Source organism: Eschrichtius robustus, chromosome 9 (genome assembly GCF_028021215.1).
Source record: "Eschrichtius robustus isolate mEscRob2 chromosome 9, mEscRob2.pri, whole genome shotgun sequence".
In the NCBI taxonomy this organism is placed as follows: Eukaryota; Metazoa; Chordata; class Mammalia; order Artiodactyla; family Eschrichtiidae; genus Eschrichtius; species Eschrichtius robustus.
The window spans coordinates 18171388-18197454 of record NC_090832.1 but is presented as its reverse complement, the minus strand read 5'-3'; the positions used below and the strand labels follow the sequence as shown (position 1 = coordinate 18197454).

The window sequence follows — 26067 nt, the reverse complement described above, 5'->3', positions numbered from 1 at the left end:
TCCTTATTTTCCATATCATCTGACAAGTGTCAAATTAACACCTCCCAGTTGAGAGAAACTAGGTCGAATTTTCTTCATGACATGCCCATACACGACTCTGGTTTCGGATAAAGATGACTAGCTGGTGGACCTGTGGAGAGGCAGGCAGGCAGTTTGTGGGGTTCACTGAGGGACCTAGTTCTTTCTGAGCTCGCTAGCCTCACCTCTTCCCTCCACCCCATGCTCCCAGGTTCCTCACGTGTATATCTGCCCCTTCCACCCTCTGAACTCATTTTTTCTGCTCCTCCCTTCACGCTCCACTGCGGGTTTGTGCTCTGTTCTGCGCTGCTCAGTTGGTACCCACCCAATTCAACAAGTCAACTTGCGCTAAGTTCTGAATGTCAAATGATGGCTCAGCCAGTCTGTCTCACCCTTCTTCACAAAATAGCAGACATAGGAAATGACAGCATTTGTGCAGGCATCCTGGGGTGACACACAGGCACTTAGGGCCTGAGACCATCACCTGGGCTCCTGCCACCCTGGCCCCACTGGCCACCAGCAACCTGCAGGGATGATGAATCAGGTACATGGGTTACCATTTGCCCCATCTGAGCCCAGCATACAGACTGGGACTTCTGGTTTTCATCCCTCCCTATAACATTCTGGCATTTTATTAGGAACCTCCGGTGCCCAAATATAAAAAGGAGAGTTGTCCAGCTTGGTAGTTGAGATCTCTAGAGTTTGCCCAGCCTGTGCTAAAAATCTGGCTCTGTTCCATGAGCGGAGTGACTGTGGGCTGTCTGTTTCACTTTTTTGTATCTCAGCGCCCTCCTCATGGGTTTTTTAGGGTTTTTTTTGAATTTTATTGTATTTATATTTTTACACAGGTTCTTATTAGTTATCCATTTTATCCTTGTGGTGTTTTAAGGTGGATTGGATTCTATGAGTTAACGTACATAAAACAGTCACTGTGGAATTTCCAGGCAGTGCATTTTCCATTAAACAGTCTTGCCATTGTCGGTGGGTATCTTAGACAGAAACAAGGCCACTGGAACAGAGATTGAATAAGAGAGAAAAATATTTTAAGCCTCCTAGCTCAAAGCAAATAACCTGTGTGCGAAGATGGTGGAGTAGAAGGACGTGCTCTCACTCCCTCTTGCGAGAACACCAGAATCACAACTAGCTGCTGGACAATCATCGACAGGAAGACACTGGAACTCACCAAAAAAGATACCCCACATCCAAAGACAAAGGAGAAGCCACAATGAGAAGGAAGGAGGGGCACAATCAGAGTAAAATCAAATGCCATAACTGCTGGGTGGGTGACTCACAGACTGGAGAACACTTATACCACAGAAGTCCACCCACTGGAGTGAAGGTTCTGAGCCCCACGTCAGGCTTCCCAACCTGAGGGTCCTGCAACGGGAGGAGGAATTCCTAGATAATCAGACTTTGAAGGCTAGTGGGATTTGATTGCAGGACTTTGACGGGACTTGGGAAAGCAGAGACTCCACTCTTGGAGGGCACACACAAAGTAGTGTGCGCATCGGGACCCAGGGGAAGGAGCAGTGACCCCAGGGGAGACTGAACCAGACCTACCTGCTAGTGTTGGAGGGTCTCCTGCAGAGGCGGGGGGTGGCTGTGGCCCAACGTGGGGACAAGGACACTGGCAGCAGAAGTTCTAGGAAGTACTCCTTGGCGTGAGCCCTCCCAGAGTCTGTGATTAGCCCCACCAAAGAGCCCAGGTAGGCTCCAGTGTTGGGTTGCCTCAGGCCAAACAACCAACAGGGAGGGAACCCAGCTCCACCCATCAGCAGTCAAGCGGATTAAAGTTTTACTGAGCTCTGCCCACCAGAGCAACAGTCAGCTCTACCCACCACCAGTCCCTCCCATCAGGAAACTTGCACAAGCCTCTTAGATAGCCTCATCCGCCAGAGGGCAGACAGCAGAAGCAAGAAGAACTACAATCCTGCAGCCTGTGGAACAAAAACCACATTCACAGAAAGATAGACAATATGAAAAGGCAGAGGGCTATGTACCAGATGAAGGAACAAGATAAAACCCCAGAAAAACAACTAAATGCATTGGAGATAGGCAACCTTCCAGAAAAAGAATTCAGAATAATGATAGTGAAGATGACCCAGGACCTCGGAAAAAGAATGGAGGCAAAGATCGAGAAGATGCAAGAAATGTTTAGCAAAGACTTAGAAGAAGTAAAGAACAAACAAACACAGATGAACAAAACAATAACTGAAATGAAAACTACACTAGAAGGAATCAATAGCAGAATAACTGAGGCAGAAGAACGGATAAGTGACCTGGAAGACAGAATGGTGGAATTCACTGCTGCGGAACAGAATAAAGGAAAAAGAATGAAAAGAAATGAAGACAGGCTAAGAGACCTCTGGGACAACATTAAACGCAACAACATTCGCATTATAGGGGTCCCAGAAGGAGAAGAGAGAGAGAAAGGACCAGAGAAAATATTTGAAGAGATTATAGTCCAAAACTTCCCTAACATGGGAAAGGAAATAGCCACCCAAGTCCAGGAAGCGCAGTGAGTCCCATACAGGATAAACTCAAGGAGAAACATGCTGAGACACACAGTACTCAAACTGGCAAAAATTAAAGACAAAGAAAAATTATTGAAAGCAGCAAGGGAAAAACGACAAATGACATACAAGGGAACTCCCATAAGGTTAACAAGGTTAACAGCTGATTTCTCAGCAGAAGCTCTACAAGCCAGAAGGGAGTGGCATGATATACTTTAAGTGATGAAAGGGAAGAACCTACAACCAAGATTACTCTACCCGGCAAGGATCTCATTCAGATTCGATGGAGAAATCAAAATCTTTACAGACAAGCAAAAGCTAAGTGAATTCAGCACCACCATACCAGCTCTACAACAAATGCTAAAGGAACTTCTCTAAGTGGGAAACACAAGAGAAGAAAAGGACCTACAGAAACAAACCCAAAACAATTAAGAAAATGGTCGTAGGAACATACATATCGACAATTACCTTAAATGTGAATGGATTAAATGCTCCAACCAAAAGACACAGGCTTGCTGAATGGATACAAAAACAAGACCCATCTATATGCTGTCTACAAGAGACCCATTTCAGACCTAGGGACACATACAGACTGAAAGTGAGGGGATGGAGAAAGATATTCCATGCAAATGGAAATCAAAAGAAAGCTGGAGTAGCAGTACTCATATCAGATGAAATAGACTTTAAAATAAAGAATGTTACAAGAGACAAGGAAGGACACTACATAATGATCAAGGGATCAATCCAAGAAGAAGATACAACAATTATAAATATATATGCACCCAACATAGGAGCACCTCAATACATAAGGCAACTGCTAACAGCTATAAAAGAGGAAATCGACAGTAACACAATAATAGTGGGGGACTTTAACACCTCACGTACACCAATGGACAGATCATCCAAAATGAAAATAAATAAGGAAACAGAAGATTTAAATGACACAATAGACCAGATAGATTTAATTGATATTTATAAGACATTCCATCCAAAACCAGCAGATTACACTTTCTTCTCAAGTGTGCACAGAACATTCTCCAGGATAGATCACATCTTGGGTCACAAATCAAGCCTCAGTAAATTTAAGAAAACTGAAATCATATCAAGCATCATTTCTGACCATAACGCTATGAGATTAGAAATGAATTACAGGGAAAAAAAAGTAAAAAACACAAACACATGGAGGCTAAACAATGCGTTACTAAATAACCAAGAGATCACTGAAGAAATCAAAGAGGAAATCAAAAAATACCTAGAGACAAATGACAATGAAAACACGACGATCCAAAACCTATGGGATGCAGCAAAAGCAGTTCTAAGAGGGAAGTTTATAGCTATACAAGCCTACCTCAAGAAACAAGAAAAATCTCAAGTAAACAATCTAACCTTACTCCTAAAGGAACTAGAGAAAGAAGAACAAACAAAACCCAAAGTTCGCAGAAGGAAAGAAATCATAAAGATCAGAGCAGAAATAAATGAAATAGAAACAAAGAAAACAATAGCAAAGATCAAGAAAACTAAAAGCTGGTTCTTTGAGAAGATAAACAAAATTGATAAACCATTAGCCAGACTCAGCAAGAAAAAGAGGGAGAGGACTCAAATCAATAAAATTAGACATGAAAAAGGAGAAGTTACAACAGACACCGCAGAAATACAAAGCATCCTAAGAGACTGCTACAAGCAACTCTATGCGAATAAAATGGACAACCTGGAAGAAATGGACAAATTCTCAGAAAGGTATAACCTTCCAAGACTGAACCAGGAAGAAACAGATAATATGAACAGACAAATCACAAGTAATGAAATTGAAACTGTCATTAAAAATCTTCCAACAAACAAAAGTCCAGGACCGCATGGCTTCACAGGTGAATTGTATCAAACATTTAGAGAAGAGCTAACACCCGTCCTGCTCAAACTCTTCCAAAAAATTGCAGAGGAGGGAACACTCCCAAACTCATTCTATGAGGCCACCATCACCCTGATACCAAAACCAGACACAGATACTACAAGAAAAGAAAATTACAGACCAGTATCACTGATGAATATAGATGCAAAAATCCTCAACGGACTACTAGCAAACAGAATCCAGCAACACATTAAAAGGATCATACACCATGATCAAGTGGGATTTTTTCCAGGGATGCAAGGATTCTTCAATATACGCAAATCAATCAGTGTGATACACCATATTAACAAACTGAAGAATAAAAACCATATGATCATCTCCATAGATGCAGGAAAAGCTTTTGACAAAATTCAACACCCATTTATGATAAAAACTCTCCAGAAAGTGGGCATAGAGGGAACCTACCTCAACATAATAAAGGCCATATATGACAGAGCAAACATCATTCTCAATGGTGAAAACCTGAAAGCATTTCCTCTAAGATCAGGAACAAGTTAAGGATGTCCACTCTCACCACTATTATTCAACATAGTTTTGGAAGTCTTAGCCTTGGCAATCAGAGAAGAAAAAGAAATAAAAGGAATCCAACTTGGAAAAGAAGAAGTAAAACTGTCACTGTTTGCGGATGACATGATACTATACATAGAGAATCCTAAAACTGCCACCAGAAAACTGCTAGAGCTAATCAATGAATATGGTAAAGTTGCAGGATACAAAATTAATGCACAGAAACCTCTTGCATTCCTATACCCTAATGACGAAAACTCTGAAAGTGAAATTAAGGAAACACTCCCACTTAACACTGCAACAAAAAGAATAAAATACCTAGGAATAAACCTACCTAGGGAGAGAGAAGACCTGTATGCAGAAAACTATAAGACACTGATGAAAGAAATTAAAGATGATACCAACAGATGGAGAGATATACCATGTTCTTGGATTGGAAGAATCAATATTGTGAAAATGACTCTACTACCCAAAGCAATCTACAGATTCAATGCAATCCCTATCAGATTACCAATGGCATTTTTTACGGAACTAGAACAAAAAAATCTTAAAATTTGTGTGGAGGTACCAAAGACCCCATATAGCCAAAGCAGTCTCGAGGGAAAAAAACGGAGCTGGAGGAATCAGACTCCCTGACTTCAGACTATACTACAAAGCTACAGTAATCAAGACAATATGGTACTGGCACAAAAACAGAAATATAGATCAATGGAACAAGATAGAAAGCCCAGAGATAAACCCACGCACCTATGGTCAACCAATCTATGACAAAGGAGGCAAAGATATACGATGGGGAAAAGACAGTCTCTTCAATAAGTGGTGCTGGGAAAACTGGACAGCTACATGTAAAAGAATGAAATTAGAACACTCCCTAACACCACACACAAAAATAAACTCAAAATGGATTCAAGACCTAAAGGTAAGACCGGACACTATAAAACTCTTAGAGGAAAACATAGGAAGAACACTCTGACATAAATCACAGCAAGATCTTTTTTGATCCACCTCCTAGAGTACTGGGAATAAAAACAAAATTAAACAAATGGGACCTAATGAAACTTCAAAGCTTTTGCACAGCCAAGGAAACCATAAACAAGACGAAAAGACAACCCTCAGAATGGGAGAAAATATTTGCAAATGAATCAAGAGAGAAAGGATTAATCTCCAAAATATATAAACAGCTTATGCAGCTCAATATTAAAGAAGCAAACAACCCAATCCAAAAATGGGCAGAGGACCTAAAGAGACATTTCTCTGAAGAAGACATACAGATGGCCAAGAAGTATATGAAAAGCTGCTCAACATCACTAATTATTAGAGAAATACAAATCAAAACTGCAGTGAGGTATCACCTCACACCAGTTAGAATGGGCATCATCAGAAAATCTACAAACAACAAATGCTGGAGAGGATGTGGAGAAAAGGGAAACTTCTTGCACTGTTGGTGGGAATGTAAATTGATAGAGCCACTATGGAGAACAGTATGGAGGTCCCTTAAAAAACTGAAAATAGAATTACCATATGATCCAGCAATCTGACTACTGGGCATGTACCTAGAGAAAACCATAATTCAAAAGGACGCATGCACCCCAATGTTCATTGCAGCACTATTTACAATAGCCAGGTCATGGAAGCAATGTAAATGCCCATCGACAGACGAATGGATAAAGAAGATGTGGTACATATATACAATGGAATATTACTCAGCTATAAAAAGGAACGAAATTGGGTCATTTGTTGAGACATGGATGGATCTAGGGACTGTCATACAGAGTGAAATAAGTCAGAAAGAGAAAAACAAATATCATATATTAATGCATGTATGTGGAACCTAGAAAAATGGTACAGATGAACGGGTTTGCAGGGCAGAGGTTGAGACACAGATCTAGAGAACAAATGTATGGACACCAAGGGCGGAAAGCTGTGGGGGCATGGGGATGGTGGTGTGATGAGTTGGGCGATTGGGATTGACATGTATACACTGATGTGTATAAAATTGATGACTAATAAGAACCTGCTGTATAAAAAAATAAATAAAATTCAAAAAAGTAATCCTAAAAAAAATAAATAAAATAACATGTGTGCTTTCATACATCTATGCATAAATGAATGTATAAATATATATATACATATATACATACAAACACAGTCATCCCTTGGTATCCACAGGGGATTGGTTCCAGGAGCCTCCAATTCCACAGATGCTCAAGTCTTATATAAAATGGTATAGTATTTGTATACAACCTTCGCACATCCTCCTGTATACTTTAAATCATCTTGCTTACTTAGAATACCTAATACAATGTAAATGCTATGTAAATAGTTGTAAATACAATGTAAATGCTATGTAAATAGTTGCCAGAGCGTGGCAAAGTAACGGTTTGCTTTTTGGAACTTTCTGGGATTTTTTTTTTTCCCTGAATATTCGATTCACAGTTGGTTGAGTCCCAGGATGCAGAACCCGTGGATACCAAGGGCCAACTGTATATAGTGTTTTCTGTACTTGGAAAGCACTGCTCTCCTTTCTCCTTTGTTCCCCAGTTAACTCGTTTTGGTGTTTTCAACTTAGTTCCGATGTGATTTCTTCTAAAGGAGGTCCCTGCTCTTACTCCGTTTATATTTCAGTGGAGAGAGGCAGGCAGTAAACGTAAACAGATCTGATTATTGAGAATCATGATGTGATGGAGATTTCAAAGAATGTTGTATGGGATTCCTAGGCGGTAACTTGCTGGCGGACAACTGAAGGAGAGTGAGACGCTCACCCGCAGGGTCTTTCAGCCGAGGGGTCCTCAGCTGTAAGTGAGAGGTAGAACACAGTTCAGCATATTTAGGGGACAGAAAGGAGCTTAGTGCTGCTGGAGCCAGAGGAGCATGGGGAAGGTGTTATTAGAGGAGGTTGGAGGCTCAGGCCCATCCTTGTGAAGGATTTCCTGGTCCTCCCCGGCCCCTGGATGCTGGAGACCACGTACATCGGAATCTGATTACTAACAACCTTCCTGGTAGAATCTCAGAATCTCCTTTACCCAAAGTCTGAGGTAAACTAACTTTCCCACCCCATCCTCCAGCCACAGCTTCTTGTTGGTTGTGACTTTGCATCCTTCATCACCTTGTGTGATTCCTGGCACAAAGTAAGGGCTTGATAAATATTACCAGAATATTCACATGAATGAGTTGAATACTGGAGATACATGGAAAAATGAATTGTTTTAAGAGGAGACTACACTTCGTCATGCAGAAAGTTTACCTTCTCTCTAAGAAGAGCCCTGCGGCTCCTTAGCCCCACCCACTTGTTCTGTGTTTCTTTTGAGAATTCTTGAATGCCATTTAGCATTGAATAAAATGTCTTCCCCCCCCTCCCCCCGCCCTTGCTAATTATAATCATACAGGCAGTGAACTAAACAGTTGGGGGTGAAAGAAATTCTGATGATGTTAAAAATGCAAATAGTTTTCGCACCAGATTAATTCATTTAACTAAGAGTTCTAATCTTTAAGCCTTAAATGTTTGAGTGTGAAACGTTTTATTCACTGGGGAGATAGTCCACAGTGAAGCTGGTCTGAAGCTCATTCCTCTGTCAGGAGCGATGTTAGGATGCATATCGTTTAGCTAGTTTTTAACTGGCAAGTTGTGAGTTCTTTAAAACATTTCAGGATGTGATTTACATGATTCAAGATTAGCAGGTCTGGGGAACTCTGGGGCTGTTTGAGGTTATAAGAAGCCAAGTCATACAAGGGTCTGAAAGGATGTTGGTGTTATCTGTGTGTTTGACTAATATTTGAATTAAATGTTTTATATTTCATCAAAGCAAGATTGAAATTCATTATTACTGCTGATACGCAGTACTAATTACAGGAAATAACCAGCCCTTCCATGTTCAGTGCCAAATGCTGAGAGTTGAGCGATCTCTTCTCTAGAGGGGGAAATCATAGGTCTTAGATCTGGAAGAGAATTTAGTTCACTGTGTTTCAGCTATTTTAAGCTCAGACTCTCTTTTTTAAAAAAAAAAAATCCCTTGCCTTTATTTTCTTCAACCTTCAATTTCTTTAGTTTGTATTATTAAAACAACAATTTTTTTCCAAAGGTGAGATTATATTATAATGATAAATGTAATTTTTCAAACTACACATCTGCCCCAATCAATCCTGCATCCTGGTTGAGAATCACTGTGTTCTTCAGAGATGAGAAAACTGAGGCTTTGGTTGATTAGGTCTTGAGATTAAGCTTGATCATGGACCTTTTTAAGGTAAAGCAGGTACCTGGTAGGGGTTCCTTCCCCATGTGTCTTATATAAATGCTAGAGGAGTCTAGAAATTCAAATTCAGGTTTTTCAGATATTCAGGCATTCCTCCTGTCCTTATGATGTTCTAAAACCCCCGTGTTGGGTAGGTTTCCCCATGTGAGCTGGCATCACAGGTCCAAATTTCCCTCTGCATCTCAGGCCCTGTGCACATGTGTTTTACTTGTATAGCAGCAAACATCTGGACCTGAGTGGTCATTCTGCTACCCTGGGATGGTATCTGGAAGTAACAGTATACATTAGAAGCATATATCACATTCTTTTAGAAAAGTGACTTGGTGTGAACTCTATGATCTCACAAAGTAGAGAGCAACTGGCGTATTTTTAAAACAATATTATTAGGAAGGATAATGGCAAATGTGATCTGCTGGTGGGAAATTGAAATCACAGATTAAATTACATTCCTGGCTAATAAATTCACTAGGAGAACAAACCAGAGCAAATGCCAGCAGAACACAGCCCTAAAGACATTAAATAAAGATTATATGATTGAAAAGGAAGATAAATCAGGGTGGAAGCAAGAGTCTTGTTAATGTGCCTGGTTATAATTGTTTCTAGCTGGTGGAAAAGGGTTCTTGAATCTTACATATTCAGCTAAACAAAATGAGCTGGTTCCTTTCTGTAAACTTCACTGAAACTTGTTTCCGGGGCCTCTGCATGGGAAGGTAGAAGTGGGATAATAATAGCATTTACTGTTATAATAAACATTAAACCATTATTCAAGGGGTCTTGGACATTGATCTCAACATCCTCACTAAAGAGTAAGATAAAAGTAATTACATACTTATAAGTGCTGTACATATTTGTAAGTGTTGATAAACCGTAATATGTGGCAGTTTCAAAATTATATATGAGCATGTATATACACATTAGATAAAACGTATAATTATATGGAAGATATAAAATATTTTAAAAACTGAATTATATGTATTAAAATAGAAGGGTTCATTTTATTTTGGTTTTGATCCCATGTTGCTATCATATATCTTTAGACAATCAAATCAAGGTGTCACTGGAAATGCTTACCAAAACCCAGTTGATCTCAACTGCATGCTGACTTTGAATGAAACAGAGCTTGAGAAGTAGAGAATAGAAAATTATTTATAGGATGAATAGGGAGAAAATACATATAGGATTAAATGGAAGAAATACATAGAGAAGTTTGTTTTTTCATTTGCTTCTAAATTATAACTAGACTTGAGGAATCTGGCTAAAGAATGGGAAATGGGAAGGGACCCCCAGGTAAGATTTAGTTTTGCAAAATTTTGAAACCGTAGATGAGAAGCTGTGGAGCATTTGGGGAGGTTGGTGAGCGTATGAGCACGATCAGAATACTAGATAAGAAGTGACATATGTTTGAACTGATTTATAGAGCAGAGACAATAGATATGTTTGGTGATAAAAGATTTTCTACAGAGTTAGGTATGAAGCATGCTAATGAAAATTATGGTGTGTGAAGGTTATTGCTGAGAGATAACAAGGTTAAAAATAAAAGAATTGGGGCTTCCCTGGTGGCACAGTGGTTAAGAATCTGCCTGCCAGTGCAGGGGACACGGCTTCGAGCCCTGGCCCGGGAAGATCCCACATGCCGTGGAGCAACTAAGCCCATGCGCCACAACTACTGAGCCCGCAAGCCACAACTACTGAGCCCACGTGCCACAACTACTGAAGCCTGCACACCTAGAGCCCGTGCTCCACAACAAGAGGAGCCACCACAATGAGAAGCCCGTGGACCACAAGGAAGAGTAGCCCCCGCTTGCCGCAACTAGAAAAAGCCCATGCGTAGCAAGAAGACCCAACACAGCCAAAAATAAAAATTAAAAAAAAAAAAGAATTGGAAAGCTAGAGAATTTTGGAGTTCATGGACAGATGACAGAGGAAAATCCATCACTTTGTGGCCAGATGTTTAGTATTTAATATCACAAGTTCAGTTGGATGCAATCTCTCTTGCTGTAGATGTGGCAAGTGCTCTTAATTTTGTTTCATTGTTTGGCCTCATTAATGTTGGACCAGTAGAACTTCTGGCCTCTGATGTTTTAAGGGTTTAGAAGCATTTTATAGTCTATTTGTGTGTGTGTGTGTGTGTGTGTGTGTGTGTGTGTGTGTTTCCCAGAAAATCTACATCTACATACAGACCTCCCTCTTTCCCATTTTGAATTCTAGGGAGCCTGTTTCCTTGGGCCAAGTAACCAGAAATTGAGGATAGGGAACTCAGAAAGGACCTTAAGGGAACTTTGGTCCTTTGAGTTTTGTATTTTTACCCATAGTGTGTTACAATAGCTTGTCTGTTGATTCACTTGTACTTTGAATATTTAATCTTAGACTTGGCTTTGAAAGACCGCATTTCAATTATTTGAATTGTCTGTGGAGCTAAAACAGTACCCTACTGTTAAACATGTTAGTTAATGATGGAACATATTTCTGCACACAAACACACTTTAATCAAGCAAAACCTCAGAGCATGGAAGACCTTGGTTTACGTATTGCCTGGTTATTCTGGCCTTTTTTCATTTCTTTTGCTTGGGAGATGTGATAAGCAAGAGATTTGAGCTACAAAATCCAAACCACAATCTCCTTTTTCTCAGCTAGAGACCACAGATCATAGCCAAGCAACTGTTTTAAGTGGTACAATTTAGAGATACTGTGGAAGCGTAAAAGGTGGTGCTTTTATAGTAGCTCAGAGGAATTGAAAGGAAAACATTCTTCCACTGAGGCCAGGATCATAAGCACATTCCAAGGGAACATACCTGTCTTCATCATGATGAGGCTGAAGTAGAAAGCATCACGTGGGCAGTGCTGGTGTAAAAGATGTAAATCCCCTCTGAAACTTCAATACCTGAAAACATACCTATGTGTATATGGCTTTTCTACCTTATATTCAACTCTTTCGGAGCAGCTTAGTTTTAATATTTTACAAGAGGGATCATGAGAGAGCAGAGGCTCTTGCTTACGAAAAGAGACAGTTTCTGTCTAGAAACTCTGCACATTTAATTTTCTGGAAAAAAAAAATCCCTACTACTAATTATTGTCCAAACCCTTCTTATTTTATTAGGCACAACTCCATTAAATTATGTTCTTCACTCATCATCTCTTTAATGAAAAAATTACATTTAAATACTCATGTCAAGTAGAAATTGAAGCAAAATAGATTGGATTACTCTAGTAATCCCGGAAGAGAAATTTAAATTCTATAGTTAATTTGTAGGCAGTTACAAGTTATATTTCCACTGCAAATCAGAACAATGAGCTGTGACAAGTTATGGGGAAGTAGGGTGGGGAAGGTTGGAAAATATATTGTTTTCCTGTGTGATGATGGCCTTGGAAAAAAAGATAACTAGATCCCTTCAAGTTTGACACTAATAAAGATCAAAAGACATGAGGTCCATGAGGTAGCCAATAGAGAAGGAAGAAAGCTTTTGTTAAAAAAATGGGGGGGAATGAAATAAAAATATCCAGTGGGGGGCTTCCCTGGTGGCGCAGTGGTTAAGAATCCGCCTGCCAGTGCAGGGGACGTGGGTTCGAGCCCTGGTCCGAGAAGATCCCACATGCCGCGGAGCAACTAAGCCCATGCGCCACAACTACTGAGCCTGTGCTCTAGAGCCCACGAGCCACAACTACTGAGCCCATGTGCCACAACTACTGAAGCCTGCACGCTTAGAGCCCGTGCACCGCAACGAAGAGTAGACCCTGCTCACCACAACTAAAGAAAACCCGTGTACAGCAACGAAGACCCAAAACAGCCAAAAATAAATTAATTAATTTAAAAAAAAAACCTGTACTTAGTAAAAAAAAAAAAAAAAAAAAAAAATTCAGTGGTCAGTGGTGCTTAAAGAGTGTGGTTGTCCACATTACCATAGGACCATAGATCAGTGCAATTGTCCGTGGACAAGAAACCAGAAGTATTGATACTTGGTGGAAACTGTCCTATTCCTCCTTGGGGACCCACTGGTAGAGCTCGGGTCACCTCCCTGAATCACGTCACCAGTCTTGTTGAGATAGCACATCAGTTAAATGAAATTGTCATCCCCACAAGGCATCCAGCATAAGACACCACAAAGTATGGCTGTCAGCACTGAGAGAGTGAGATGGGATTTGTGAGCAGTGATTTAGGAGAGGAAGATTGGAACACTTGTGTATAAAGGATGTTCTAATTCTCCCCACTAGACTAGTAAGATTGAGGCAAAATTTGTAAGACAGAATAAGGAACCTGGAGTAGGAACCAGATTCCACTACTGCCCAATGAAATATGTTTTAATGTTCTCAATGTCCTTCTCATTTTTCTTCTTCTGTATAAAATCCATTCCCTCTGAAGGTGAACAAACATTATATGTACTCTCCCCATAGAGAATACATAAATGTCCGCTGTGAATGCACATAGAACTAGTATAGCAAACTCTAAAATTAACTGTATACTTTATAGTGTCATATTTATACCTCTCCAAGAATTACTATCAACTTCTTTCTTTGATATTATTAAAGGAATAATTTGCTAGAAATTTCTTGATGCATCTGTCCATTTAAATAGTCATGCTACTTTAGGTCAGCATATTATTTTTAGATTTTTGAAGTGAAGTCTTTTTAAATGTACAAAACCTAACATTTCTGCTGTTTCTGAAAGATTAAAGAAAAATTCCATTAAGAAATAGTAGGAGAATTCAACTGTGTCTTCTCATGTGTTACTAGCATTTTGCATTTCAAATAGAAAATATGCCAAGGTGCATTGTGTATTAATCAATCAAAATGCAAAAGTAACAGCAAAATTCACCCTAACAACCAAGAATATTCCTCAGGGGAGCTTTCATTGAATTGCCTGAGTTTTGACATAGAGTAACCCAACTGTCCAGCTATTGATTTGAGCATAATTATCTGCTGCTTAGTAATTATTTACATATGCATTGGAATTGTGTCACTGTCCTTTTAAGTGGGATTAAGAAAAATAGTGACAGTGTATTATTGTTTGAGGGTAACACTATAGTTTCCAAAGATAAGAAAACATTGTTAGGCCTTTCAGTGGGCTGAATTTTTCACCAGATATAGTCCCACCCAAAGAAACCAGGAAAAGGGCTTCTGGACATCTGTTTCTGGATTTTATTTTTTACAGTTCTCGGTTGTGTATCGTATTCCTTTATACACCTGAGCTTGAAGCCATTTCTTAGGCTTGAATGCATTAAAATTCAATGTGTGTGTGTGTGTGTGTGTGTGTGCACCCACACTTTCTTGACAAATTTTGCATTATAAGAAATTTTATTATTTGGTAATGGTTGTGCCTTGGACCAAAGATGCTTACCTTTTGACAAATCTTTATGAAAGAAAGGGGAAAAAGAGTATTCAAATTGATTGTCCCTAAACATACAGGCTAAAATCAGGGTTTGCGATGTAAGTAACTCATTGGGATGATGCTAAAAGATGCCTTCCTCTGATTCTTCATAGTCCTGTGGATAACTCCAGGGGTGGGACTGATATTTAGAGATCTACACTGTACATCCTTGATGTTAAGATACGTGATCAAAAGGGAATTCCCTGGCGGTCCAGTGGTTAAGGCTCCGTGCTTCCACTGCAGGGGGCATGGATTCCATCCCTGGTTGGGGAATTGAGATCCCGCATGCCGCCCAGCACAGCCAAAAAAAAAAAAAAAAAGGTATGTGATCAATTTTTAATTTTGTCCAAATTAATTTCCCACATGATATGGACTAACATTTCCTTATTCATAAACTTCATTTAAAGCCAACTTCAGCCAGAAAGCTGTGGCTAATGTTGTGTCACTTGAGGAACAGAAGTTTACTCTAAAGACGTATTTCATATACGTAAGACGCTCAGAATGATCATTTACTAGTGCTTATACAGTGGTAAGGATATTGCAGATTTTTCCTGACTTGCTCCTAAGTGACTGAAAAACTTAGCAAGATGTGTCTTCAGCTAATTTTGATGTTTTAATATAGAATCAAACTTTCATAACAGTTGATGTTAGACTTCATTTTTATGACTTGGATAACTGAAATTTTCTGACTATGCCATTTTGTTTAGAACCGTGTTTACAAAATTTGTAATAGTGACACATTGCTGAGGCAGTGAGCAAAATGTGTAAAATATGGAAATGAGCTTAAAAAAATAGAGAGAACACTGAACTGTTTTCGGAGGCTCCCGAAACCCTTCCCACAGTTGTTCCTGAATAACAGGAAGAGAGATGAAGATTTCCTTCAGGCCAGCCTAATCTAAATATGAAACTCCCTCCACTTCCTTCTGACCCCACTTTATCTCTTTGCTCTTGTTTAGTGGAAATCCTTTCATTATCTAGTTAATGTAGACATTTATTCAGCTTTTACCATTTATCTTTTGAACTTGTTTGCGTTGGTGTTGTCCATCATTAATTGAAAGATCCTAGATTGCAGGGTCAAGTTCTCTTACATTCTGTTTCTAAGATGCTTATTAGCATCCAATGCTAAGTAGATAATAAATTAAAGCTTTCAAGGTGTCTTTGCTTACATTTCCCATTATCCCTGGTGGAAAAATATTTTTCTACATTGCCTCATCAGCTGATGCCCTTTCATACCTATGGTGAGGCTACGGATGGAGGGGGCTGGGATACAGTATGGGGTAGGGTTGGGGCTGGAGAGGAGTTTAGGGTGGCAAATAGGAGCTTGCTCTCTGGAATCAGACAGACCCATAGGAATATTCACTTCACAACTTTCTTTCTGGCCTTGGACCTTCCAAGCCCAAATTTCTTCAACTGTAAAATAGGAATATAATACCTACGTTCTGGGCTGATTTGTGCCCCCCGTACCCCAGAACATGATGGTATTTGGAGACAGGGTGTTTATAGAGGTACTTAAGTTAAAACAAGGCCCTAGGATGGACCCTAGTTTAGTATGAATGGTGACCTTATAAGAAGAGGAAACTTAGACACAGGCATGGACAGAGGGAAGACGTTGTGAAGACACAGGGAGAAGACACCCACCTACCAGCCAAGGAGAGAGACCTGGAACAGCTCCTTCCCTCCCAGTCCTCAGAAGGAGCCAACCTTGACCCCAGACGTCTAGCCTCCAGAACTGTGAGGCAATTAATGCTGGGCCACACCAATGCAAACAAGTTCAAAAGATAAATAAGACAGTTTCTGTTGTTTAAGCCATCCAGTCTGTACTACTTTGTTATGGCACCCCTAGCAAACTAATACAAGCTCCTTCATGGTATTGTTGTAATTAGGTAAGATCCTATTTAAAGTGCTTACCACAGTGAATTGTTGTATAATAGATGCTCAGCAAATGGTAGTTTAATAAAATGGTCAGAGGTGAGAAAAGAGAACAAAAGTGGAAACATTTTTAAAAATATATTTGCATTCTCAAGGCCTTTATGGGCATGGAGGTGGATTTGGAAGAAAATACAAGGGAGTTTCTTTTTGTTTCAGTTAGGTTCCATGCAAACATATGAGCATTTATGGATTGACAGTATTCAGTTGTGTTTTCTTTTGCAGTTGTCCCTTTGGGATGATAAATGAGCCTCACAGGAGGATTTATGATCTTGAACCATAGAATTCAGATGGTGCCTGCATGTTGAATGCTTGGTAAAAATATGGAAGTAGTGGTGTCCCAATCTATCTGGTTTCATTGGATTGGTTTCACACTACATTGCTCTCTGGCAAAGAAGTATTGTGAGCCCAAATAATTTAAAAAATGGCTGGTGTTAAAAGATGCCTCCTGCTGTTCACTCATGCTCCTCTCTGAATAACCAGCAGTTGCTGTATTTATGTGGATCTACAGCACATTGTTAAGCATCAGTTAAGCATTTTAAACATCAGTTCCACGTGCCAAATGTCAATTCTGCAAGCCTTTCCGTTGTTAAGTTTTTTAAAAGTTCTTTTATTTGCAAGCTGTTTTTCAAGATGAATAAGTGTACGATTCTTTTTTCTTATTTTGTACTTCCAAAGAGTAATTCCTTCTAATTTGAAGTTTAATAAAATTGTAAGTTAGAGTAATTGCTTCTAAAATGCCCGAGTTTCTCATAAGAATGTCAGGGTCGGCACATTTCTTAAGATATTAGAATTCTTCAACTACTTTCCCCTTCAACTGCGTTGATGTGGCCTGTTTTATTCAACACTAATGGGTCTTCCCAAGTCATAGCAGCAGTAGTTAGGGAAGGTCATTTCAGTGGCAAGGTTATATTTCATGAAACGGTCTCCCCCTTCACACACGCACGTACAATCTTAACTGTGATCAAATAGATTCTCTAGAAGGCTAGTCAAGTTTCTTGTTTTGTTCTGTTTGGTTTGGTTTGAAGGTAATTTTGTGACGAAGGCTCTCCTCGCATAGAAATAAGACATTGGTCACCACTGAGGAAGGGGACGGACTCCACAGCAATCATCAGCTGGACCCCAGCTCTATTTTTTTAATTAATTTTTATTGGACTATAGTTGATTTACAATGTTGTGTTAGTTTCTGCTGTACAGCAAAGTGAATCAATCATACATACACATATATCCACCTTTTTACGATTCCTTTCCAATTATAGGTCATTACAGAGTTCTGAGTAGAGTTCCCTGCACTATACAGTAGGTTCTTGTTAGTTACCTATTTTATATATAGTAGTGTGTATATGTCAATCCCAATCTCCCGATTTATCCCTCCCCACCCTGCCTTTCCCCCTTGGTAACCATAAGTTTGTTTTCTACATCTGTGACTCTATTTCTGTTTTGTTAATAAGTTCATTTGTACCATTTTTTTAGATTCCACATCTAAACGATATCATATGATATTTGTCTTTCTCTGTCTGACTTACCTCACTCAGTATGACAATCTCTAGGTCCATCCATGTCACTGCAAATGGCATTATTTTGTTCTTTTTTATGGCTGAGTAATAGTCCATTGTATATATGTACCACATCTTCTTTATCCATTCCTCTGCTGATGGACATTTAGGTTGCTTCCATGTCCTGGCTATTGTAAATAGTGCTGCAATGAACATTGGGGTGCATGTACCTTTTCAAATTATGGTTTTCTCTGGATATATGCCCAGGAGTGGGATTGTGGGATCATATGGTAGCTCTATTTTTAGTTTTTTAAGGAACCGCCATACTGTTCTCCATAGTTGGACCCTAATTCTAGCTTACGTACCATGACTCACAAAGGAAATATATAAGTGATAATAGCAAGTAGTCGTGCTTACAAACTGTTGACACCCAGCAAAGTGGGAAAAGTGGTAAGCCTATTTGACTAGCTAGAAACTTCACAGAAGTTTCCAGGCTGTTCTCAGTTTCAAGAAGGGTTAATAGAAATTCTACCTACTCTGGTTCTAGCTGCCGTCCTTTTTCCCTGGAGTACTTCACAGGCTTTGTATCTGGCCTCACTATCTTGACTAATTCCTACAGCTCCTCCTCCTCCTTTGTCTTTTTAAAGCTCAAATTGTATCCTGCCTCTTCTCCACTTAAAACCCTCCAGTTGCACCTAATTGCTCTCTGGATAAAGTTTAAATTTCTCAACAAGGTCTACGAAGTACTTTAAGCTCTGGCTTCTGCCTGCTTCCAAGTTCCGACAACCACCTTTCTGTGCCCTGCCTCTGGCCAGACGGAACTACCTGCAGGTCCGGGCCTTCTCTTGCCTCTGGGCCTTTACGTGTGATGTTCCTGCTGTGTACAAGCTCTCTGTCATTCATATCTCACTGCTCCCCACCTGCTCGACCTAAGCTTTGCTGCTCTGGGACTGAATTACACGTTCCTTCCGTGTGCGTCCCACGCACCCCTAGAGGGGTGGGATAGGGAGGGTGGGAGGGAGATGCAAGAGGGAAGGGATATGAGGATATATGTGTACATATAGCTGATTCACTTTGTTATACAGCAGCAACTAACACACCATTGTAAAGCAATTATACTCCAATAAAGATGTTAAAAAAAAAAGTACCTATTACTGTCTTTCCCACTAGGTACTAAGTATTTGAGGGCAGGAGCAGTGTCTTTTGCCTGTTATAGTGTCTAAAATGCATAAGAGGAAGTATGAAGAGAAATAGCTGTAGAAGGGAGGGAGGGAGGGAGACAGCAATGGAAAGTACTGGAAGTGGGAAATGGGGGTACATGGAGAAGGGGGATGGCATTAGTAGTGAGCTTATTATTTATTGTACCAGTTTTTTTCATTAAATCTTCCCAACAACTCTTTGAAGCAGGAATGGGTTTTGTTTTGTTTGTTTCAAAATTCCCAACAGTTTATTTGGTGGAAAATTGACAAGCTAATTCTAAAGTTCATATGGAAATTCAAAGGATCTAAAATATACAAGAAAACCTTAAAGAAAAACAAAGTTGGAGGACTTAAACTACCAGATTTCAAAACTTAATCAAGACAGCATAGTTTTAGTGCACAGACAATTAGATCAGTGGAACAGAATCCAGACACAGACCCTCACCTATATAGTTCACTTGACTTAGGACAAAGGCTCCACTGCAATTCAGTGGACAAAAGATGTTCTTTTCAATAAATTGTGCTGGAGCACTTGGATTTGGTTATAGAAAAAAAAAATGAACCACAATTCCTACATCACACACCATACATAAAAACTAATTCAAGATGGGTCATAGACCTAAATTTTAGAATTAAAAAAAAAAAAAGCTTCTTTACAAAAAAGATGGAAAATATCTTCAGTGCTTTGGGATAAGCAAAGATTTCTCAAACTGGACACAAAAAAAACACTAATCATAAAAGAAAAGGTTTATAAATTAGTGTTTATTAAAATTAAGAACTTCTATTCATCAAAAAATAACATAAGTATGAAAATGCTCCACAGACTGGGAGAAGATTTTGAAACACATAATATCTGACAGAGGACTTATATGCAAAATATATAAATAACTCCTAAAAATAAATAAGAAAAAGGGAGACAATGCAATTAAAAATGGGCAAAGAACCTGCATAGGTACTCCACAGAAAAAGATCTCAAAATGGCCACTAAGTGTGTTCAACATCGTTAGTCATTGGAAAAATACAAATTAAAACCACAAAGGGATACCCCAATATGCCAAAATGGCTAAAATTAAAAAGACTGACTATGCAAGTGTTGATGAATTGGGGGAGCTCATCTTATACATTGCTGGTGGGAGTATAGTTTGATATCACCACTCTGGAAAAAATGTTTCACAGGACGTGCTGTTATCTGTAATTACCGATAAGGAAGGTGGGCCTCAGAAGATTCAGCCCGCTGTCAGAGGTCTCGCAGCTAGTAAGTTGTGGGCCTGGGATTTGAATGCAGATCTGCCTGATCTCCAGACCTGGGCTCCTCCTCTGACCCTGGGCTCCCTTCTACATTTCCCAGCCACGTCATGGAGCAAATAGAAGAGATGTCACTTGATCACCGTGCAGATTTGCCACAGTCTTGATAAGTCAGGCAGGTCTAACTCTCAGCAGCTGCTCATTACCCAACACTTCCTCTGCTTTAGGCCGAAATAGAAATAAGCTCAAAGCAAACTCACTGGCCTGTTTTTGTTAATCACTAGAAATTAGTGACTGTAGCAGAGCTGATTCATTTAATTGAAGGTGTAGGAAATATTGCAGAAAGTAAAGAAAAGGCTAGGAATGCCAAATTAAATTTCTTGGGAAACTAGCAGTTTGCATTCTTCAAAGGGGTCATTGCCAAACGCATAATCAGATTGTGATGAATTCCAGCCAAATTATTAAGTCTGTGGTATCCAGAAACCAGGAAGTATGTTTGTACTTTGAGTCCCTTGCATCATGGAGTGTCATGTGCATAAGTACACTTAATTAGCTGCTCTGATGACATCAGTTACAGTGTCATATGTCATGAATGGCTAATTGCTTGCGAATCAAAAGGCCTATTTAAACAAACACCAGGGGCTCACTCTGAGGCCTGTACCAACCATATTTTAAGCTGACATGACATATCTCTGGTTCCTTGGGGCAAAGAAATAAGCATTTTCACACAGAAGTGCAAAAGACATTAGTGGGGCAACAAGGACGTTTTTTAGAAAAGTTCACTTACTTAAACACAGAGTGCAAACTGTAAGAATTTTTTAATACTGGTTATTAAAGTGCACAATCACATTTCATTGGCCATTTTTATCTAACTAAAGCACAATACTTATTCCACATCTTATATCTTCTAAGTGTACTTTGATTCTGAATGGAAGATTTCCGCCAAACAACTTAATTATATTTTGAAAGCAATTCTGGGGTGTTAACTTTACAAAGTCAACCTCCCACTTCTGCTCTAACACCCACACAGGCTAGCATCAAATTAGATGAAGGAAAACAACTGATTAATTTTATCCTGGCGTATTACTTGTGTCCTAGGTGGTTTTTTTTTAAGCATACAACCATAGAGACTTTTATTAATTACCCTTTCCTTTGCTAGATTAAAAAAAAAAATCAGAATAGTTTTATCTTTCAGAATATCATGTGATAGTAATCATTAGTTCACAGTTCCTTTTTTACCTTTTGGTCGTTTATCATTTAGTCATTAATTCCAGTTGCCGTTCAGGTAGTTGTAGTCTTTTTTTTTTTTTTGGCTGTGCTGGGTCTTCGTTTCTGTGCGAGGGCTTTCTCTAGTTGCGGCGAGCGGGGTCCACTCTTCATCGCGGTGCACGGGCCTCTCACTGTCGCGGCTTCTCTTGTTGCGGAGCACAAGCTCCAGACGTGCAGGCTCAGTAGTTGTGGCTCACTGGCCCAGTTGCTCCACGGCATGTGGGATCTTCCCAGACCAGGGCTCGAACCCGTGTCCTCTGCATTAGCAGGCAGATTCTCAACCACTGCGCCACCAGGGAAGCCCCTGTATTCTTTTTTCTTACACATATCGTTGACACACTTAAATTCTTTCCCATTGTCTTGTGGCAGAGACTACTAGCTAACTACTAAAAGATTTTCTTCTCCTACTATGCACATTCCAGGCTTCCTTGCAGTTTCAGGAAACAACACCATTCTCTCCAGTGGAATGTTAAGCAGAAGTGACCTGTGCCATTCCAAATCTAGCCTCTACAGAATGACCAGGAGTGGTCCTCCATACGCTGTCTCTCTCCCAGTGCCCAGGCGACATTGGAAGCTATGTGTGTGGGATTTCAAAACTACCATCACTATGGGTCCAAAGGAGAGAAAAGATGTTGTGCTCATTTAATCTCCTATAACCCAGTGTCCTAGGCTTTTCAACACGGGACATTAAAGGGATTCACATCCAACTTTTCTCATTTTACACATGAGAAACTAAGCCCAGAGACTGAAAGTAATTCACCTGAGATCTTCCAGCTCAGTGTTATTTCTACTCTACCCTACCCAGAGGGATGGGGTTGGAGCAGTTTGTTGGTTCCTATAGATAATCATGACTCATTTTTACAAACTGTTTTTCAGACCATCAGGAATGCTAGGCATCTTTCTCAAAGTTAAGCTGTAAATTGATAGCAAAAATGAAACCAATGTTCAGACCTCCTGAATCATGAACCAGAGCTTATAACACCCAGGATGTTGCCTTTTTAAGAAAAAAAAAATCTGTCCATGAACAAGGAACCAGACATCAGTTTCCTATGGGGGAAACATTCTCATGGAGGTATTATAAGGCCCAGTTGGTCCACTTCATTTCTTGTACTTTAAAAGATTTCTGTGGTGCCACCATTGTCCTCTTCAGGTGCAGGAAGTTCATTCAGTGGTATTGCAGCATCCTCACAAGACAGCTTGTCTTCTTGCCAAGCATCATCAGTCAAATCCAAGAGCCTTCCATCTCTCTGTACCTCACTGTCCGTTCTCCTGCAGCTGTGATCTTGCCAGATCAGTACCTGGCCCAGCACAGCGCCCACCTCCTCCAGGATGTTGTCTTTTTATGGAAAACATATTTGTGTTTTATAGTCTTTTAATTTTTTTCACAATACTTGTTCATTGACTGCATTTTGCGGACTCTATGTTTGCTGTCCTTGGTGTTTTGGAGAAGTCGCAAGCTTTCTTGATGTGAGAAAACTGATGTTTAAAACATTTTTTCATATGTTCAAAGACAAATAATCAGTGAAGGCTCATGCACAAGCCGACAGAAACAGGAAGAAGTTAACCATTGGACGAGATCACAGACTGCCTGTGATCCAAGGGTTTTTGGGTGTTAGGTGACCTGCTGAAGGTTCCATAAACTATTGGGTAGTGGCTGGTGGTGGGCTACTTCTATAGCCTTCCTAGCAAAAGAAGTATTTACGACAAAGGAATGCTCTCTTTCTCCCTCTCCTCTCCTTTCCTCACCTTCCTCACTCCTTCCCTTTTCTGAATTATTAAGAAATATTTATTGAGATGTGGTCTTGAGAATCCCTTTCTCCTAAATCAGGGACTTTTCTTTGAGGTCTAAAAACGATATTCCATAACTGCAGAATGGGTGACTCACTCAGTTAGTTTTGTTTTTCAAAACAAAATCCTGTATTTTTACTTCTGTGCGTTGATAGAAAGTACTGACTCCATTAAACAGTAAACAACACTAAGATGAGATGAATAAAATTTGTGTTACATGGTTATGAGAATGATGGGTTACCGTGACCCACTGAGATGGTGTCGAGGCTCAATGCAGGCAGTCCATAGCCCCCCCCCCCCCACCTGATTCCAAGCCAAGTGAAAGATGCAGCAGTCAGACAGTGGTAGGTTCAGATGTCAGCTTTCTTACTGCTGAAAGGTACACTGGAGAACGTGACTGAGCTTTCTGGCAACATTGGGCTCCCAAATAGACTTTCTGACTTAATCATGGGTCATATCTACTAAGCCTGTGGCATGGAAGGAATTGGAAAAAAACCATGCACACTGCACAGGGGCATCCTAAAGAAAGTGCCAGGAGGGACTGGGGGAGTGTATTCAGCTTCTTCTCCTGAGTTGCCCATCAGATAAGTTCTTTCTTCTTCATTGGAGGAGCAAGTAAGGAGCAGAGAGAGGACAGGAACGGTGACTAACTGAGATCCTGCCTGGAGGAAGGGAGGGAACCATCACTTTTCTGCTTCTAAACATATGTTGGTGGGTAAACAATTAGAAAAAGATAATTCAATTTTCTTCTTATTAAAAGGAAAGTGAAAGATGTTTTGGTCATGCTCATCTATTCTGAAGATATATGTATAGTTGTTATTCACTTTTAATTAAGACAAAAATTACGTACTTTGAGTCAATGGTTCTTGAATTAAATGTGCATTGGTATCACTTGGAAGCCTGTTATAGTTCAGGTTCTTGATCTCTATTCTCAGAGATTCAGTAGGAAGGCATAAAAACCAGGAATTCTCAGGTGGTCTCAGGACCATACTTTGAGTAATACCACCTAGATAAGTCTTCCTTCATATCCATCTATTTCTGATTTCTTTTTGTATTGCGGGTCATTGTTTAGCCACTTCAAGTTTACTTATTAAAGCTGATGTTTGTTTGCCAAGTCACCGTTATTAATATATTTCTTTCTTTCTTATATGTTCATGGAGAAAACCTGGACATACAGACATGAAACAGTGGTTATCTTCTTGGTATGAGCTAGAGCGAAGGGGAAGGCTTTTACATTATTTTTTCTACACTGGTATATTTTGGCAGTTTTTAATGATAAGATTTTATTTCTCTTATATTCAGCAAAAACACTAAAGATTCTCCCATTTCAAAATGAGGGAGTGAAGGGAGGAAAGAAGGAAAGGAAGAAGGAAGAAAAAGCAAGTCAACTGCTGAGGTTTTCAAGAAAAAGGAAAAATTATCCCTTCCTATTAAACTTTATTTGAATCTGTTACTCAGATGCGTCTTCCAAACCAATGGACTTTTGACAAGTTCTTACCAGTTCCACTTCCCTCGTTCCAGTCTGTTCTCCATACATCTCTCCACTGTAGTTTAAAATGTAAACCAGAGAGTTCCCTGGTGGCCTAGTGGTTAGGATTCCGGGCTTTCACTGCTGTACCCTGGGTTCAATCCCTGGTTGGGGAACTGAGATCCTGCAAGCCACGCGGCGCGTCCAAAATAAAAAAAGTTAAAAAAAGTGTAAACCATATTACATCGCTCCTTTACCTAAAACCTTCATGATTTCCAAGGCACTTAGACCAAAATCCAAATTTCTCCCTTTGACCTATAATGTTCTTTTATGATGCAGCCCGGCTAAATGTCTTTATCTCACTCACCTCTGTAGTCTCATAGCCTAGTACAGTACCTGTCACAAAATGAATGCTTGCCAAATATCGGTGAATTATAGAATGAATGAATGATGAAAGGATATCCCTTCCAGAGAACCTGAAGTGTATGTTTGATTGGGTTTCCTTCCAAAACCTACAGCTGGTCTTTCCCATTGGTACTGACGACGCTTCAAGGAGCATATTCATTTCCCAGGTTTTATGCCTATCTAGTTGAACAATTCCGATCTCTTATGGGTCCCTGAAGTCCAGCCAAGTTCTTCTCTGACACTGAGGTCAAGTGGCTGAGCTTATTTGAGACGGAGCAGTGATGAATGGATTCTGGCCGGGACTCAGATGATCTGCCTTTCTGACTGGCTCGATGGCGTCCCAGTGTTTGCTTAAGAATCGCTGATGGAATGTCCGTTCTCCTTCGCAAACCTCCAGTCCGTCCTGGTTTACAAGTCAAAAAACTCATTTTTTCCACAATGAATAAGAAAAGGGCAAAAGTCTTTTGAGAAGCCACCAACAAGATGTTGGCATTGTTTCCTTTTCATTAACTATTCGAAAATAGGAGATCATAACTGTCGTCTAAATAATATGTGGAATAAAAGAAAAAAATGTCCCAGCTTCAAGATTCCATTTGTAGTGCAGTTCACAAGAGAAATTCCCCCTTTTTGGAAGTATTGGCTTTGATCCTATAACAAAATTGCTCTCAAGAAGTAGATTACTTCTTGTAGTAGTAAGTAGTATGAGATGAATTAA

General features: G+C 39.8%; 1 pseudogene; it reads right to left on the bottom strand.

Annotated features, from left to right (window-relative positions):
- Positions 1 to 22730: 22730 nt before the first annotated feature.
- On the bottom strand, positions 22731 to 24468 carry LOC137769096 (anaphase-promoting complex subunit 13 pseudogene; annotated as a pseudogene).
- Between the last annotated feature and the right edge of the window lie 1599 nt (positions 24469 to 26067).